The sequence below is a fragment of the Schistocerca piceifrons genome, chromosome 1 (genome assembly GCF_021461385.2).
Source record: "Schistocerca piceifrons isolate TAMUIC-IGC-003096 chromosome 1, iqSchPice1.1, whole genome shotgun sequence".
NCBI lineage: Eukaryota > Metazoa > Arthropoda > Insecta > Orthoptera > Acrididae > Schistocerca > Schistocerca piceifrons.
This window is the reverse complement of record NC_060138.1, coordinates 1169698238-1169703855: the sequence shown is the minus strand read 5'-3', so window position 1 is coordinate 1169703855 and position 5618 is coordinate 1169698238. Positions and strand designations below refer to the sequence as shown.

Genomic DNA, 5618 nt, shown 5'->3' with positions numbered 1-5618 from the left:
TCAGATATCTGCAATGTTTACTCGAAATACACAAACGTCTACAGTGAATTTAGAAAATCACTCACTGTGTAAAACTCTGTAACAATATTAAAAATATTCACATAAATGAAGAACGTTATAAAAATCTTGTTTAGTGTAGTGATGCTACTCAGAGAACTATGAACATAAGAGCTAGTTGGCAACTGTATGTAAGTAAGGTACGTGGAAATTTATTGCCGAACGTGGCGTGACTTGGACGCTGTGAGTTTCAACCAGTGAGAGAACTATTTCTAAATACTACAATAGCTGTTGCGCATTTACACCGACACCAAAAATGGGCCATATGTAGAGAACACTGGAGCTGAATTGAAATCATATTTAAAGCAGTTCAGCCCAGTTTGAAATAAATAAAATAAATGTATAAACCTTGTTTATGTTTCATCATAAAACTTCTTACAAAGTAATACGAACGTCTATCGTGCAAAATGTCAACGTGGAAGAAGCATACTCTCCCTAAACGGATCACATTAAACAACTCGACGTGCGATTCAGTTAAAAAAAACTTCGGGTAGAAATGGGAAATTACTGCCAAGCAACATATGTGCGATTATTGTTAGACCTTCTGGCTCTGGAAAAAACTAATTTACTTATGATTTTATTAACCCAACCAGATGGAGAACGTTTTGAACACGTGAATGTATTTTGTAAAACTTTGTTCCAGCCAGAGTATAAAATATGACTTCAGCGATGATGGGTCAGTACCACCACTAGTCAAAACAGAACCAAAATGTTTTCACATGTGACGACGTTCCATGTGAAAAACAAACTCAGATTAGGGGGTAAATGGGTGTTAAATACTTTTGTTTTGGCAGGCATAACAATGTAGACAAGTTTCACAAATCGCGGACATATTCATAAATATCCAAACAGCTGATTCATGACAATACAAACGTTATTTTCGCTTTCAAACACAACAACACGAATATGACACACATTTACGAAGACTATGTCAGTACAGATATTACAGTAAATGAAATCAAAAGTATGTGTACATATTGTGGAACTGTAGTGAGTATGGATTTTTACTTACTGGTAAGACACGAAAAGTGAATAATGGACGTTAGAATCGGAATTTCCAAGAATGCATTAAAATATCTGATAACGATGTGCAACTTACTGTACCTAACGATGTATAGGAATAATTACATTATTCATGGGCATGTTTGGTAGGAGTTTGCACTCAGAGAGCGTGCAAAGGCAGAATTTACGTTTATACGTTGACGTCAAACTTGCAACGATTTAACAGCGTATTAGAGGTCTTTGAATGCGGATAGATAACATGAATAAGACATTTAACCGAAAACTTGATAAGGCTGATGAACAGATGAAAGGAAAAATTGAAAAATTACGGAGAAAAATCAATCCACTACCTCCAAAAGCTATAATCACTCAAGAAACTCTGATAAAAAAGAAAAACTAGCCCGAGTCCCCTCCCCGCCTCCTATATACACTGAAGCGCCAAAGAAACTGGTATAGGCATGCGTATTCAAATACCGAGATATGTACAATGGCGGGTTATCAAGATTTAAGTGAGTTTGAACGTGGTGTTATAGTCGGCGCACGAGCGATGGCACACAGGACCTCTGTGGTGGCGATGAAGTGGAGATTTTCCCGTGCGACAATTTCACGAGTGTACCGTGAATATCAGGAATTTAGTAAAACGTTAAATCTCCGGCATTGCTGCGGCCGGTAAAAGATCCTAAAAGAACGGGACCAACGACGACTGAAAAGAATCTTTAACCGTCACGGAAGTGCAGCCCATCCGGAAATTGCTGCAGATTTCAGTGCTGGGCTATTAACAATTGTCAGAGTGCGGACCATTTCATGAAACATCATCGATATCGGCTTTCGGAGCCGAAGGTCCATTCGTGTACCCTTGATGACTGCACGACACAAAGCTTTACGCCTCGCCTGGGGCCGTCAACAGCGACATTGGACCGCTAATGACTGAAAACACGTTGCCTGGTCGGAAGAGTCTCGTTTCAAATTGTATCGTGTGGATGGACGTGTACAGGTATGGAGACAACTTCATAAATCCGTGGACCCTGCATGTCAGCAGGGGACTGTTCAAGCTGGTGGAGGCTCTGTAATGGTGTGTGACGTGTGCAGTTGGAGTGATATGGGACGCCTGATACGTCTAGATACGACCCTGACAAGTGACACGTACGTACGCCTCCTGTCTGATCTCCCGCACCCATTCATGTACATCGTGCATTCCGACGGACTTGTGCAATTCCAGCAGGACAATGCGACACCCCACACGTCGAGAATTGCTACGGAATGGCTCCAGGAACCCTCTTCCGAAGTTAAACACTTCTTCTGGCCACCAAACTCACCAGATATGAACATGAAAATCATTGAACATACCTGGGATGCCTTGCAACATGCTGTTCAGAAGAGATCTCCACCCCCTCATACCCTTACAGATTTATGTACAGCCATGCAGGATTCATGGTGTCAATTTCCTCCATCACTACTTCAGGCATTAGTCGAGGCCATGCCAGGTCGTGTTGCGGCAGTTCTGCGTGCTCGCGGGGGCCCTACACAATATTAGGCATGTGTATCAGTTTCTTTGGCTATTCAGTGTATAAGCTGCATACACCCTGTACTAGTTTAGTTTGTAACAACCTGTCTGCAAAACAGAAATTCATTGACATACGCCGCGCGGGATTAGCCGAGCGGTCTAAGGCGATGTAGTCATGGACTGTGCCGCTGGTCCTGGCGGAGGTTCGAGTCCTCCCTCGGGCATGGGTGTGTGTGTTTGTCCTTAGCATAATTTAGGATAAGTAGTGTGTAAACTTAGGGACTGATGACCTTGGCAGTTAAGTCCCATAAGATTGCACACACACACACACACACACACACACACACACACACACACACATTGACACACATAAAGCTGTTGTTGTGGTCTTCAGTCTGGAGACTGGTTTGATGCAGCTCTCCATGCTACTCTATCCTGTACAAGCTTCTTCATCTCCAGCTACCTGCTGCAACCTACATCCTTCTGAATCTGCTTAGTGTATTCATCTCTTGGTCTCCTACGGCTTTTACTCTCCACGCTGCCCTCCAGTACTAAATTGGTGACCCCTTGATGCCTCAGAACATGTCGTACCAACCGATCCCTTCTTCTAGTCAAGTTGTGCCACAAATTCCTCTTCTCCCCATTCCTATTCAGTACCTCCTCATTAGTTACGTGATCTACCCATCTAATCTTCAGCCATCTTCTGTAGCACCACATTTCGAAAGCTGCTATTTTCTTCTTGTCTAAACTATTTATCGTCCATGTTTCATTTCCATACATGGCTACACTCCATACAAATACATTTACAAAAGACTTCCTGACACTTAAATCTATTCTCGATGTTAACAAATTTCTCTTCTTCGGAAACGCTTTCCCTGCCATTGCCAGTCTACATTTTATATCCTCTCTACTTCGACCATGATCAGTTATTTTGCTCCCCAAATAGCAAAAGTAATCTACTACTTTAAGTGTCTAATTTCCTAACCTGATTCCCTCAGCATCACCTGATTTAATTCGACTACATTCCATTATCCTCGTTTTGCTTTTGTGATGACAAAGCTGTCCGTCAAAAATTACGATTGTTAGGAGTAGGACAACAGATCAGAGACGAGTATGTCAGAGAAAAACTGAAACCTTTCATTGAAAGCACTGAACGTGTTCCGCAAACAAACTATCGATCAAGGGGAAGATGGTGCAACTGAACAATATCTTAAAAAACATAGAGCTGCAGATTTAAATCTAAGATATGGTGTCAGCACTGAAATATCGCAGAGACGTGATGCATATCCTATAAAATTAATTAAGCAAAAAATTATAAAATAGGAGACAGAGAATTTATATCAACACTTGATTTATTAAACTTCATACTTTTAAAAAAACCGTCGGAATTAGACAGCAACACAGCTGAAGACCTGAAGACGTATGCAGAGATACTACAGATTACAAAAGTAAATGAGAAAAGGAGTGGTGAAGTGAAAAGCACACCTAGTAATATATATAAAAAATATTAAACTTGCATTGCGTGGTACTTGTAACGGTAGTTATCGATATTCAGCAAAAGAAACTGAACACTTCGTCTATGCAGTTCATTTACTACAATGAACTCAACAGCATTGTGAACTGTTTAAAACTGTTGATGGCTTCATGAGCCCTAGTAATATTGCAACATACGAATGAAATCATTTCAGTTATTTCAGAATTACAAGAACAGTATTATGCAATAAGTGTGGAAACTGTAGTTAATGAACTTCACAGACCTGCGAGACGTGTATTAATACAGAGGCTAGACAGTTCATGGGTAACGGCCTTGCCGCAGTGGATACACCGGTTCCCGTCAGATCACCGAAGTTAAGTGCTGTCGGGCGTGGCCGGCACTTGGAAGGGTTACCATCCGGGCCGCCATGCGCTGTTGCCATTTTTCGGGGTGCACTCAGCCTCGTGATGGCAACTGAGGAGCTACTCGACCGAATAGTAGCGGCTCCGGTCACAGAAAACTATCATAACGACCGGGAGGGCGGTGTGCTGACCACACGCCCCTTCCATCTGCATTCTCAGCTGAGGATGACACGGCGGTCGGATGATCCCGATGGGACTAGATGGGACTAGACAGTTCGTGGGAACCAGATTTTGTAGATATGAAGCAGCATGCAAAAAGAGGACAGAGGTTTCTAATATATTCTAATGATTATCGACACATACTCCAAATATGCGTAGACTGATCCTGTAAAAAGCAAAGACAAGAAATGCAGTATCATGAGTGATGGAATAGCTATTGCAAACTGGAATTAGCTCAATTGCAATTAATCTACAGACAGATCAAGGAGGCGAATTTTATAATAAATATTTCACAGCTGTGATAAAACATTAGGGAAAGCATCACGGTACAGCTTTTACACATGTGAAAGTATGCATCATGGGATGACACAACAGGATAATAAAACCCGATACATGGAAAAAATTCTGTCTCTGTGGGTTGTATGTATGGAGCGACGTATTTCTGCAAATACACTCATATTCAGAAAAAAGCGACACCTCGATCGACTGGAGATAGGACGTTCATATTCACAAGACTTGTACAGTAGTATGCTCTACAGAAATGATTTACATTTGAAGCATGTTGGCCCGTAGGTTCAAGATCAACATCGATATTACGGCGCAAGACCACCTACCAGTAAAATATGACTGTGGCTTTCGTTGTTGTCGCTATAAATCGAAGGTAATGAATCAGTGTGACTTGAGCAGACGAGCAGGGTGCCTCGCAGACGTACGCGCGAACCGTACCATCAAATCAGTGAGTTTGAAAGAGGGCGCATTATTGGCACAAGAGAATGTGATGCATCCATCGGGGAAATTGCTGCTAGTGTGGGACGAAGTGTTTTGGCCGTGCAACAGGTGTGTGCAGAATGTTTCATGAAGGCTGTAGAACACGATGAGATGGAAGTCGCACCATCCAGACGCCCCCCCCCCCCCCCCCCGAACGGCATTGCAGGACAGATCTGCATCCTCTTCGGCTCTGGCGCAGCAGTGTAACAGTGTAACACATCACACACTATCA

General features: G+C 42.3%; 1 pseudogene; it reads left to right on the top strand.

The window, feature by feature from the left end:
• The first annotated feature begins 4360 nt into the window (after positions 1-4360).
• Positions 4361-4478, top strand: LOC124719940 (annotated as a pseudogene).
• Positions 4479-5618: the final 1140 nt, after the last annotated feature.